General features: G+C 48.1%; 1 protein-coding gene across 2 annotated transcripts in view; it reads left to right on the forward strand.

Annotated features, from left to right (window-relative positions):
* LOC135908575 (E3 ubiquitin-protein ligase Topors-like) overlaps nt 1-14,196 on the forward strand; it is a 323,708-nt gene that overhangs the window by 46,882 nt on the left and 262,630 nt on the right. The window lies entirely within an intron of this gene.

Below are 14,196 nucleotides of genomic sequence, written 5' to 3' on the forward strand. Positions count from 1 at the left end.
GGCAGCTATTCTCAAGACATTCTTATTGGTTTTTTAGAAAGTTTTCTAAACAATACGGCCTTATTACCAAAATCAACCCTGTTCAATGTTTCACAGTCAAAGCATGGCCTTCTTTTTTCTCATATCGTCAATGAGATATGCTCCCTTGACCTCACATGTCACGGGAACTCTTTCTGGAGTGTTTCCTGTTTGCCGGGTATAAATCTACTTGTACGAAGTCGAGAGTATGACGGTAGCCTTTCTGGTAGGGATGGTTTACATTTAATAGGAAGAGATATGAACACTGACTAAAATGGCTCAAAAATATATTTACGTTTCGGCTCACCCAAGGAAGCCTTGTTCACAATGAAACAGTTTCATTAGGAAAAGGCTCCCATGGGGGAGCCGAAACGTGAATTTTTTTTTTTGAACTGTTTTGGTCGATGTCCGGATTTCTTCCTTTTAAGTTTAAATGTAGGTATAAGTACAGTGGCCCTGCATGTCCATAGTCTTTCTGGAGTAGTCTTTGTTCTATTAGTTCAAGCTTTTGAAGGTGTAGCAAGATGGCCCATCATCAACTTTTGTGTTTACTTTACTCTAGAGCTCCCAGATTCAGCTCAGCTTTCTTTCTTCAACTACGTACTTTAAATTCAGTTTTCAAAACGTCTTGTTGAGAAGAATTGCCGATTACAAACTAAATTTCTCGTCGTAGCACCTGAACCAACAGAGCTGTCAATGGCTGCACAGTTGTTGACACCACACGTACACGCTTCACGGATTGTAGTGTGATACCTCACGGTAACACCACAGCGGTAGCCACAACCTGAGCGACATCCTGGGCAGTAAAGCTTACAATAGCGGTGAACACTAATGCATCACATTATGTCGTTTTACTCATCCGTTAAGCGTGCAATGCGATATTATATGTTCACGTTTTCAGTCGAAAGTAAGTACAGGTTCTCTAAAATCCCAAGACTGCTGTGTGCTACAAAATTTTTTACGGAAGCGTTCGAGTGCCGTCATTTACGGCTGCTAACGCTGCCGTTTTCTATCGTTAAACAACGAAGTGAATGGTGATATACAGTCAATTTGTGCGCATGAATACGGTTGCACGGTCGTGTTCGGTGTTTCAGGATCATGTTTATTGGCCACCGCGCACGAAACTGAATTATTTTGTTGTGTAACAGGTCGAGTTGGCGGTCCTCGTGAACCGAAAGTGAAATCGTCTCTAAGACCCCTGAGGAAACACTTTCTTTTCGGTGCACTATTCTTGAAGTGGAACCGTTACCCGCTTGTGTTGACCTTCATACTTAAACATGTTTGAGCCACAGGAGGAGTCTTGTATATCTATTGACACATTGTTGCATCCTGTTCGCTTCGGTGAAACACTTAATCGCGATTTGTACTCTGTATTGTAAACAGCAACTTAGCGTCTTCATGGCCAAACTTCAAAAAGCCTGGTCGTAGCCCGATGACCAGTGGCATGTCATTCGCCACAAAATACTGGCGTTCGATATTTTATTTCAGAGTCCATTTGAACACGTCTTCATACCTCGATGTCCTGATATTCACGCCGTCTTTCAGTAATACTTGCAGAACTAGATTTCTATGTCTCGATGCCAAGGTTGCGAGTCATTTGTTTATCTCTAGATTGTTTTGTACAGGCATACCTTTTACGCTCATTTATGGGATATTTTTTGGTCTGCCCTAGCGTGTTCTCATCTACTGCAGCAATATTCATTGCTAAGATTATGGCTCGCGACAGGCCACTTTTATGGCAGTTGATTTTCAACCTTACCTTTGTTCCACAAACAACCAAGCAAGAATATTTGTCACACGCACGCCCGCTGATCTCATGTTCAGTGTTTCTACGAAGTTTGAAGTCATGACTACCATGTCTGCCCGGTGAAACTCCCAGAATGTAATTTATTTTGTGACAGAGAAGGTAGACTAAGCCTTTAACTTTCAAGGCCAATCAAACGTGGGTTGTCACCGTATATTGTCTTTTGCGGCATAATTCCCGGTTTTGTAGCTTCCAGATTATATTCGCATAATTTTTTTTCAACATTACAGCACGAGCAACGGATGCTTAGATAGAATGGACGTTTATTTATTTACCACTGCCTATGTTTCCCCGAAAGCCCAAGGGCATTGTCCAAGGGAGAGGTGAAGCGGACGTTTAGCAATAACATACGACAAAGAAAGTTAACAGCCTAATAATGTAGCAATGTAAACAAATTCTAACTGTAAAGTTAGCTTTACGGAACGGTTTGTTACCTACAATGAAGGCAATATATTTGACAAGATCATTCCATTCCTGTGATTCTCTTTAAAAAAGTAAGACTGGGAGAAAGCCTTATCGTTTCTTGACTCAATTCCGACTTTGTGGCGATGATCGATGCAGCACACCACGTAATCAGGTTGACAAATTAAGCCAACGCAAAAAAAAAGAAGTGTGGTGATTAATAAACCCGCTTTGTTGCATTAAATATCTTCTTGTTACATAAGCCCAGGACCAATTCTGACAAGTTCACTGCAAATCTTTCATCTGGTTGAATATGAATATAATTGCCTGCGGGTGTAAAGGAACGTTGCAATGATTCATTCAACAATCATTTGCGTTCATATTTGTTCAATGCATGGTTCACCTTTTCACTTTTGAATTATTTCTGCCATCCAAGAGTTATTCAATAATATTGCGATATTCTATTCATTCTACTCAGTGTAGTCGTTTTGAATTGTGCGTTCTTAGCAATTCCGAATAGCCTTTTGCAGTGCATCTTACAGTTCTTTTTCTCTGACGCACATATTAGCAAGAAGTCTCGCGCTCAATCGTTTGGTTATGAGGCCTCCTTTCCGTACGCATGTCTTCTTCGAAAGGTACGTTCCAGATCTACGCGAACAAAAAAACTGAAAGTTGAACTGGGAATTTGCGAAAGAGGGATGGACGGACGTGTACCGAGCGTGACGTCATATGCACGCCGGTGCAGCGCCAGTTCAACAGCCCGAATCCGTGACCGCGAACACGTGCTCGACATGTCGAGCCCGCTCCGTGGCCTCGCTGTATTCCCGACGACGCCGCCGGCTGCAACGCGAGGGCAAAAAAATGGATTTGTGTGCTCGTTAAGTGTCTCCTGTCACTCGGGCCGGCTCGTGACGTGCCATTCGCAGCGTACGCAAGGATCCCTCCTCCTCCCCCTCCCCCATCCTTTCTCTTTCTCTCTACGTCCTCTCCTGTTCATATGCTTCTCGTCGTCGCCTCGTCCGACCCGCAGAAGCCGGCCGGCATTGGACCGGTGGCTGCTTTTTCGATTGCGCCGTCTCTTTCGCCTTTCCAGGGAAGAAACGGGCCTGTGCGTTGGCTGCGGTGGTTTGGAGGTCAGGCGGGGGTCGGCTGTTTCTTCGCCTTCTCTTTCATTTTATGTTTTTTTCTGCATTTATTGGCCGAGCGGCGTCTTGGCACTGCATGACGTCAGACGAGCAGGGCCGTGGGTGGGTGCTTGGCCAGGGCCATGACTCGACAAATTTCGGGGGCCGTTGCGGGTCTCCTTGTTCTAGCGAGCTTAAGTTAAGGTATTGACGTCATTTCCTTAGCGACGCGCTACATCTGGGACCCGTCGCGCGCGCGGAATCGCGTAGAGTCAGGACCTTTACTTCATGATGGCGGGAGGTTGTGCCGCTTCGGGTTCTGTTGATCGCTGCGAAAATTTGCACCTAAATTATTTTCGTGAATTGGAAGCTAATTCGATCACCCAGATCAATCAAAATTCATCACGTAGATCCGTCTAATTTTTTCTAAAGCTGAAGCTAACTATGAGAGTGTTACTGTCACGTTCTTAGGCATGTCATTGTGGAATTCCATTCCATCCGATATCAAGGCATGCACATTTGACTATTTCGAGTGCGAAGCCACGGAATATTTCAAAAGCACATTACCGAACTCGCAGTATTGTTTATTGAGTATAATAGGTATTATTAGGTTAATAAGTATTGCGTTACTTGTTTTACTACTTCTTTAGCTAAGCTGTTGCTTAAGCCGATACTTTTCTGGATATCTTGTTCCACATGTATCACACAGTTTTGTTTTGTGAGTGGTGCATTATGTCTTTATTGCTGATTAACACACCCTTTGTATGACTTTAGCTGCTACGATTCGGCGTAACTATACTAATCTCCCCCCCCCCTTTATTTATTGCGGCTGGGAGGTCCTCCTGATAGCAATTAATTGGAGATTTCTGATTTTGTGTCTATACTTCGCTTGTGTTTTATGTATCTTACAAATGAAGATAAATGATGTGAAAAGGAAAAAAAGAAAAACAAAAGCCGGAATTTATATTCTATGAAGTTGATTTCCCACAAGGAAACGGGGAGCACGGTGAAGCTTATCGGCCCAAAACCTGCGCTGAACAGCATGACTAAGCCGATATTAAACAACGTACAACAGGAACGCACACGTGCTTACAACTAATTGTGCAATTTGTCCACTTTTGCGCTGAAACCAAAGTCCTTTAAGTGGTATAGGCAGGTCCCTTCCGACATTTATCAGTAAATTCTGATAATCAATTGCGTAGTTTGCGAGCAATCAGAGAAGTACAACAATTGCAAGCACAGCCTTGTCGAATGTGTTGTCTTACAATGCATCTCGACGTCATACGCTGAAATGACAAAAATAAAAGCAATGGTGCATGACCTTTTCAGCTGCGCTAGAAGCGTGAAGCAAGTGAGAAAAGCTGAGTTTAAACGAAAGCTTTAGGACACTCCGGTACTGTTTGTTAAGGCACACAACACAAAAGAATATTTTACACTTTCTTTAGCAAGCAGGATCAGTGTTCTTTCAACGTGAAATATGTTACATGCAGCACAGACAGTAAATTGTTGCTCACGGATTAAACTTTACAATTGTTACTATGCACTGGGTGCAAACGTGATGTGTGTAGCGTGAGTTACAGTGCAGTTCTAAAAGCTGTGCTCGCCGATAAGTTTAAGCGTACATCGAGCTCTGCTGCGTGAGACCCAGGTGGACTATTGTACGCGGTGGGGACCTTTAAATCAGGATGGCATGGAAAAAAAAACACTAATCTTTTCAAGTTCATGCGTAGGTTGCGGAACCTCCGGTGGACAATATACATCCACTGAACATCAGTATACAGTGTTCCTCACACCTTCGGATAGCCCCTTTTGAACCCGAAAGAACCAGATAATTTTCTGTTTTGAGAAATATGTCAAAATATCGTGTGCATCATATTAGCGCCGTTGAACGAGTCTCGCCATCCCTGTGAACTCCTCGAAAAGGTAAGACGAAATGCATTTGCTGAAGAGAGCTGTGAAAGGAAGACTTTGGTCAGTGTTTATTTGATCATTAAGTTTGCACTGAGAACATTTACGCTTAGTGCAGTGGGCCGCCAGTTTCTCGGTGCAAAGGAAGACAGTTCGAGAAACGCTGCTGAGAACGGGACTTCCCAACCTGCGGCCAGTTCAGCCATTGGAGCCTTTGAGAGGGAAGCCAAAAAAGGAGTAAACGTGGAGGAAACGTGGCCAGCGCAAATTCGTGCCATCCACGAATATATCCGACCAAACGAGGCCTATCGGTTTAGAGCGGAGCACTGTTGTTCGACTTGAACGAAATAAAAAGGCTGGCAGTCTTTTTAGCATGCGCCAAATAAGGTGAAGGAGAAAGCCTGCACGCGCAAGAGGCATTCATTAAATTACTTGACATTCTCATTCGAATGCGCTGTTACTTCTTATCACTTGTTTTATCCCACCAATGGTGGCGGCTTCGAGTGCCTTATTTGACGCTGCCCTTAACTGCGCCTTAATTAACTTCGCCCTAATTAACAACAGAGGTCCTGGGTTCAACTCCAACCAAAAGTTGAGGTTGCGACACCCACCATAGGTCGCGGGTTCGAGTGCTTTAATTAACTCTGTCTTAATTAACTGTGCCTCCTTTTTGGCATGATGAGCGGCATTGAAGCCAGCTGTCCAAGAACACGACGACGATGAACATGCAAGCAGTGGCGTGAGCGGGTGTATGCGCGAGGCGAGCTCACAAGACGTCTGTACTGCACGCCGCGCCTTCAAGGCCACCGTCTGATGAGGCATTTAAGGCTTTCGTCTTAAAAAGGAATTACAATTGCGCTGGGAAGTCGGAGCATACGCTGCAATGGTAAGGTTTACCGTCCCGCTCTGTGTTGCGTCGCGGCAATGTGACACCGTCCTAGGAGCTAGAGGGGGACGGTAAACCTAGCTGTTTGCGTTGCGCGTCGAAGAAGATACAGCAAAAGATGCGGTGCCCTGGCAGTGACCCGCCTTTTCATGACAACGCTAGGGTCAATAGGAGTGCTGTCAGTAGTGTTGTAGGCTTCGCCTCTCACCGGTGCACGAGATGACACCGACGGTAAACCGCGGTCAATCTGACAGCCACGGTCCATCGCTAAAGGTGTCATAAAAGCGCCAGATTAGGGGTCCCTTCCTCATTTCCCCTTCGCTTAAGAAGATAGAGTGAAGTTTCACTTCTTGAACGCGGGAGACGCGCAAGCGTATCGGTGCTATAGCGCACACAAAGCTATCGACCCTCGGTGCGCCTTGACGCCCACACTGTCCTCATTGCAGATCGCTTTCAAGACGGGTATCGCGCGGCCGTGCCACACTCAGCAGCCGCCGGAGTAGAACGCCCCCTTGTGAACATTCGCTTACTAACTAAATTAACAAGCACGGTGTCAGCGCGCACATGCAAACGTGAACGCACCACACTTTGTGACCGCGTACGCTCGCTGTCGTAACGCTGGCGGGAGGAATCGCGACACCAGCAGCAGTGAGCGAAGTGACCATCGTGTTGTCTATCGCTTCAACGCAAACTGAGCGCCGAGAACGCAGCGCACGCAAAGCTGCAAGCCCTCGGCCCACCTAGGCTGCGCCCCCAAAGCAGATAGCTTTCAAGATAAAGCGCGCGCGACGTCGCTCGGCCAAGGTACAACGCCCTCCTCCCTCCTCTCCCCCGGTGCCACGCGCGACGGAATACGGCGCGCTTCCTGCCTTCCCGCACGCAAGATTGAGCCACCATCGTCGGCTCACCGTCGGACGCTTTCACTCGCACACACGTCGTACGGCGTGCGAGGACGATGTTATCACGAGACGAACCCGGTACGTATGCATCGCAAATAAAACCTGTAGAAACTACCGGAGGAGGTCAACCCAGCGCACCTCCGCCTATACCTTCCTCCTCCGCGACCCTTCGCCTCGTTTCTCCATCCCCACTTCTCTCAACGTTATCTACACATTCCTCTAGGTGGGGTTTCTTTGCCGCGCGCTCAGCGCGCTCCTTCGTACTTACCCCGACGCGCGATTTGTCTTCACCTCCAGGCGCCTTCCTCATTCGCTTGCTTCGCGGCTTCTGACAAGCAACACCGATTTCACGAGCTGGTCAGTTACGCTGGCGCGCACAACAAACACAAACAAAAGAACTGAAGTCCTGGAGTTTTACTTGCCAAAGCCACGATGTCATCATGAGGCATGTCATAGTGGGAGACTTATGGTCAGTTTCGACCAACCGGGGTTCCTTAACGCGTACGCAATGCACGGTACACGGGCGTTTTATTGCATTTAGGCCCCCATCGCAATGCGGCCACCGCAACGGGGATTTGATCCCGCGACCTCGCGCTTAGCTGCGAAACACCAAAGCCACGAATCAAGCACGACGGGTCCTGCCCATTCGCTACCAATAAACATGTTTTCATCATCATTGTCAGTGCTAGTCAGTACCCAACGAAATTTTAGATAACATTAGCTTGACGCTTACTTTGTGGTACGTTTATATCGTTGCGTACGTGCAGCAGCTCAGCGGGAACGTAAGTGTGCTTACAGTATGCGTGTGCGGGGTGCTCATGCCAGCAGCGGAAGGTAGAACATCAATACGGTTGAAGATTGGGCGAGTTGGCATTGCATTCTATCGCCGAGCTGGCCAGATGAAGGAACAGAGCGCGGACTTCTGGAAGTCAGCCCTCAGTTTTTTCATCTGGTCGGCTCGGCTTGTTTCTTCTTTTCTATGTTGCGCTGTACCGGTTTCATAAGGCAATACCGCCTGGCGTTGGGAAATAAACGGCCCTCAGTGGTAATACATAATTTGTGCGGATTGTGAGTGGACTCCTGTTGGCTCGGCTCTTGTTCTCAGAGTGGAGCTTATCTGAAACTCGAAGGTTGCTACCGTCTGTAGGCTACACTGCGGCAGGTCCAGGAGTTTCCTTGTTGTCGCGATGTAACAGGACTTAAGAAAAAATAGAATTTCTAAAGTTTACTTACTTACTTCTTATCGGTGCCTAAAAATTGAGTTAGAAATCGCAGCTTTCATCTGGTAAAGTAGAATAATATGTATTGCGCATGTGCATGTCATGCGTACACTTATTAACGTACCTACTCCGGTATTGGTTTCAAAGCAAGTTAGACCTTACTATTTTGTTAGGGTTTGTAAAACATCGTGTGAAAAAATTATTCTGCCCTGCGAATAATTGCTGTTCAGGCTCTGATGACTTGGTCAGGATGGAGTTTTGTGGACAACTATGCGATAATATATAGTTTCATTAATGATAATAGTCAAAATAAATCAGTGTTTTTTGTTTTTTCGAGATCCCTTATATGTAATTTGGTAGTATACTTTCATGGGAAAACCCTAAGCGCTTTCTTTTTAAACTGTAGGAGCCTCTCTTAATTCTCTTTCTTCTTTACGTTCGTGGCACTGTACCGTTCCAAAAAAAATAATAATGGCAGAACGCATCCCACGATGATTGTCGACATTAACGCGATTAGCATTCGAGCAACGTAGCGACAACACATTGCTGGGGACAACTTTCTTTAACAGTCCATCAATACGCGACAGACATTTATTCGAGTTTGCTTGCGATTGCACATGTGATGGGTCTGTGAATGACCCCTCCTGTTCGTGAGGTGGATGTCCTTGAAGGCCTTTTCGACATCGAACGTCCTATCTTCATGAACTCCGGAAACCGGTCATTCACACTGCTGTGCGATGGTAGGACCTCGTGCGACCATATTGCGCGTAGCGTATCCCGTATGTCGCGGGCGTCGTTGGCTATAGCCTTTCGCTGTTGTGCAGCATATCAACGTCGAGCAGCTTCGGCGCGGCATCGTTTCCGTTCTTGCAGCTCGGTGGCCGATAAGGCCCTCTTGGGTGGCATGTCCCAACTGCGAGGGAGGCACTGTAACTGGTTTTACACAGTATAGTCGTGATTTACGTCATACAGCGGGGACACAAGTGCAGCTCTTGTATTTTGTACGGGATCTTGTTGCGCATGCGCAATTGCTTCGCGAGCGATAGTGACGTTAGACACTATCGACGATAGACAGCGGCAGCACGCCAAAGTGGGGGAACTGAGCGAAGGATGCGAACGGTCATTAAAACGCGGCGAACGAACTTGAACTACCGATTCCACATCTAGCAATTGCCGATCACAGTAGAACAATAAAAAAATTGATGGGCGTCCTAGGTTGCACTTCAGGGAGATGTACGCTGTAGTGCATGGATGTTTTGGTCAGCTCTATGACATCATCGAGCTACGTTTGACCGGTGTAAGGTAGCGATTCCTTCCGAGCACTTGTATGCCACTCTTATCCACTGTTAACGGCTGGCTTATCCCCTTAACTACGCACGGGTAAATACGGTGTGCCCACTGACGGAGGGCGAAAAGGTATGCCATTGCAATGGAAACGCCACATGATGCCGGCTTTTATGTGTTTTCCTGAAGATTGGCTCGCTTGCTGAATTGAACAGCTCGAACGAAGGACGAAGACGGACGAGACAAGAACGAAGCGCTTCGCGTTGTCTCGCCCGTCTTTGTACTCTGTCCGTGCTGTTCAATTCGATGTGAATTCGGTGTTCAATTCGGTGTTCAATTCCGTGCTTAACGCCTGCTTCACCTCCGCCGCGGGTCCGCCCGACATATTCGCTAGCTCTGGGATCGGCCCACGCATGGGTAGTTTTTTGCTTACCACAACGACACAAAACTTCCTTGGACGGTAGAGGTATACAGCTTCGCTGCAAAAGCGACCAATGATTACACTTCTTGGTAATGCGATCTTCGAGCGCAGCTGCTGCCTTATTTCAACAACAGGCAGCTGCATACAGAACACGCTGTGCCGAACGGAGGCGGTTGCACATTTCGGATTGTGCAAAACGCACCGCGGTCCGCCGCCATCGAGCCGGTGCTCCGGCGACCATCGCACCATCTTATAGTGGGTCACCACCGCGGAGAGGGAGCGGCAGAGATTAACAATTATTATTTAATGTTTCTTGTGAGGTAGGATGAGGAAACTGGTCGAGAACAGGGGTACTGCACGAGTAGAGGTCAAACACTCATTCACTCGCAGACAGGCCTCAATGTGGCCGCACAAGGTTGGAGTGGTAAATAGAAGTAAGGGAACGGAGTGATAACTGGTGCATAACTGTCTTTCGAGTCACTGCAACGGCACTGCACCAGGTAAGGGGACGTATAAGGTAAGAGTGGAGGCGGGAGAAAAACAACCAAGCGCAAGCGCTGCCAGAGGCGACAAATGTCACTGGGGAACGCACCCCGAAAACATGGAAGCGAGAGACACGGCCTAGAGCCGTACAGTCACGCGACGTGGAGACAGAGGAACGGGAAGCCTTGGATCACGCTTGAGGCGGCAAGGAGCGCCCGCCGCCGGCATCGCGGCAGTGCCGCGACAGCGGGAGAAGGGTCGGCGAGTGGGGAGTGGACGGTAGCGGCGAGTCAATGAAACAGGTGATCCGGCTTTGGAGGACAAGGGGAGAGCAAGGCTCGCACCGTGCGCAAGAGATGCCCACGGCGCGTCTCTTGCGCTGTTCTTTCAAGTTGTAGTAGGAATACAAGCTAATATACAAGAGTCCACCCGTGTAAGCAGGACATGTCAGTCCCACGGGCCTAATTTGTCACGAAAACAGCAATGAAGATATATACTGTTTTGCAGGTAAAAACAAGCAATAAAAGAAGAAAGGTTAACCGAAAGTGAGTTGTATCAATAGAGAGAGAAAAGAGAGAAGCGACCTTACTGGCCCATAATGAAATGGAATGCGTTAAGCGTCTGATGCGATGTCTCCTTTTTCACGGGCTCCATATACTTCCAGGGCCGCCTGGCCCCTGTGGATCAGTAGGAGCTGGTCTTCCAAGGCGGGGCTGGATAGCATGATCTCCCATCGCTAGTAAAGGATGGGGATAGTACGGGGCTTAGTTATGGGCATAGGCGGGTGGTCTTTAGAAAAATTGCACTCTCATATGACGTACCGAAGGGTGTCTGGTGCATTGCAGTAAGGACATGTGTTCTTGTATATTTCTGGGTATATTTTGTTCTGGAGGCGGGGGTTGAGAAAGGATGCTGCCTGGATTTGCCTGTATCTTGTTTGTTTGGCTCTGATCAAGGAGTGTTGGGAGAGCGGGAATGTCTTCCTACCGTCCCTGTAATACTTTACTATATCTATCATATCATGAGAAGCCAACAAACACTGACACCAAGGACAACATAGGGGAAATTACTTGTGCTTACTAAATGAAATAAAGAAACGATAAATTAATGGAAATTAAAGTGCATGAAAAAAACAACTCACTCCACTTTTCGGGTAATTGGCCGTGGTGGGTGTAGTGCGATTCTTGCCATCCGATCTTGCAGAGGACGCTTCTGCCCGCCTTGGTCTGGCTAAGGCGCAGCCTTTGATTGGATAGGTGGACTTCTACGAGCTCGGTTACTGTGTTGTGGACTGCCATTTGAAGTAATTTTGCTGTGGATGAATTTATGGGAATACCCAGGGCCTGCTTCGTGGCTTTCCTGATTATTGCGTCAAGTTATATGACGTCCTTCTTGAGGAGTTGTAGGTACGGCGCTGCGTAGACTATTCGTGATATAACAAAGGCCTGAACGAGGCGCAAGGTGTCCGATTCCTTCGGATCCCTCCGCCTGTTGGCCACTCGTCTGATCATGTTCAAGCTCTGGTCCGACGTGAGCTTGATTTTTCTGATCATGGCTGTTGTCTTGTCGTCTGCCTGGATCAGGAGGCCCAGGATCCTTAGTTGAGGTACCGGGAGGATACGGATCCCTTCCAACGTGATTTCTATGTTCTCTGCTTGTTTCCCTGACGCGCGTGGTTTGACAATGGTCAGCTCTGACTTTAGAGGCGAACAGCAAAGGCCACAGGTCTTCGCATAGCTGTTGACAGCGTCAGCCGCTTTTTAGAGCATGTTTTCCATCAAGCCATCCGACTCTGCCCTCGCAGTCTAAAGGGTGATGTCGTCGGCATATAATGCATGGCCCCGGCCGTCTATTGATTCGAGAAGCTTGGGCAATGGCAGGAGAGCCATGTTGAATAGAAGGGGGGGGGGGAAGAACCGAACCTTGAGGCGTTCCTCCATCCCCCAGGGAGATCGATTGGAATGTCTCCTCTCCTATTTTGATCCTGGCCGTTCGGTTACGAAGAAAGTCTCGGATGTAGTTCTACGTTCTCACTCCACAACCCGTGTTGCGTAGGTTGTGGAGGACACTTTCATGCATGACGTTATCAAAGGCACCTGGGAGGTCTAGCGCAAGTAGGGCTCGCGGCGCTTGCTTCGTTGCAACTGCCAGCTCATTGAGCTGTACGAATACATTCTGGGTGCCCAGGTGTTGCCTAAAGCCATACATTGTCTCCGGAATCTGATCGGTGGCATCCAGATGTCGCTGCAACCTCTTGAGTACCATACGTTCAATGACCTTCCCCACGTAGGCCGTGAGGGATATCGGCCGCATGTTGTCGATGTGAGGTGTCTTCCCAGGCTTGGATATGAAGCGGACTTCAGCCTCTTTAAATTCCTGTGGAAGTTTGCCAGACTCCCAGACCCTGTTGATATACTAGAGCAGCTCTCTGTGGGCCTTGGGCTCGAGGTTGTTGAGTAACTTGTAGGTAATGGTATTGGGTCCTGGTGCGTTGCTCTCGGAGATTGCGGAGGTGAACTCGATGTCGGTGAATGGCTTGTATGTCGCTTCATGGGTAGGTCCTGCGTAGTCGGGAGGTGCGATATCACATTTCTCCGTTTTCAGGTACTTGGCCTTCAGGTCGTTGATGAGTTTGTCGGCACCCCTAGTATAGTTGTTGAGGGTGCGCGTGAGGCTTCGATTTGTGGCGCTCTTTCTGTCGAGAGGATCGATCAGGTGACGAAGGAGGTACCACGTCTTCCTGGTAGACAGGGTGCCCTGCTGTCCATCACACACTCAGCCAGTTCTCTCTGCACAGCTTGGACGCGCATTCAGCGGCTTGCTTGTTGAGATTATCGATGCGTTTGCGAAGTTTCTTGTTGTGTCGTTGTTTCTTCCAGCGTCTGGTGAGACTGTGTCGTGCTTCCCAAAGATGGGCAAGCTTTGCGTCCACACAGGGTGTCTGCAGTGTAGTCGCAATTTTCAGGGTGTACCAGCTCGAGTTGTTCCTTAGCCCATTCCCCATACGGTTTGGTGCTGTTCGTGTCCTCGTCTTCGTCGGATGGTTGCCTTTTTCGAAGTTTGTTCCAGTCAGTTATCTTTGTTCCCATTCGGGCCTTGAACGCGGGCCCCCTGATCGTAATATTGAGTATCTCGTGGTCAGACCCCGGGTTCACCCCCGTGTTCTGCCACTACACGTCCAAGGTACCACTCACCAGGGTAAGGTCTGGAGTGGTGTCCCGGGTCGTACTTGTGCCCATGCGGGTGGGAGTGTGGTTCGTTGAGTAGGGCTAGGTTGTGCTGATCCATGAGGTTCGCCACTACCCTGCCTCTCTTGGAGCAAAATTTGTAGCCCAATATTGAGTGAGGTGCATTGAAATCTAATAGCAATAGGGGTCGGCTGCCCGCCTCTCCCTTGCTGTCGATTAATGTGACCTCTATGTCCAGGTTCTTCTTGGAGGGCCGACAGTATGCGTTGAGTATAAAGATGTTTTCTTTGCTTCCTATGCATCTGCTGTGAATTTCCTAGAGAACGTGTTCGCACCCTCTATGGCTGGTCATGTGCTGCGTCGCAGCTGTGTTGCTTCGGGCTAGGATCGCTGTGCTTTTCTCACTGGGATCGGGGCATGTGACGTATCCCGGGAGTTTGGGTCGCGAGTTCGTTTCTTGTATTTCAAGGATATCCGGTTTGTGTTCCGCATTATCTATGTATTGATGTAATTCCCCTATTTTGTCCTTGATTCCTCGACAGTTCCATTGGGCTAAGGT

The sequence above is a fragment of the Dermacentor albipictus genome, chromosome 9 (genome assembly GCF_038994185.2).
Source record: "Dermacentor albipictus isolate Rhodes 1998 colony chromosome 9, USDA_Dalb.pri_finalv2, whole genome shotgun sequence".
Classification (NCBI taxonomy): Eukaryota; Metazoa; Arthropoda; class Arachnida; order Ixodida; family Ixodidae; genus Dermacentor; species Dermacentor albipictus.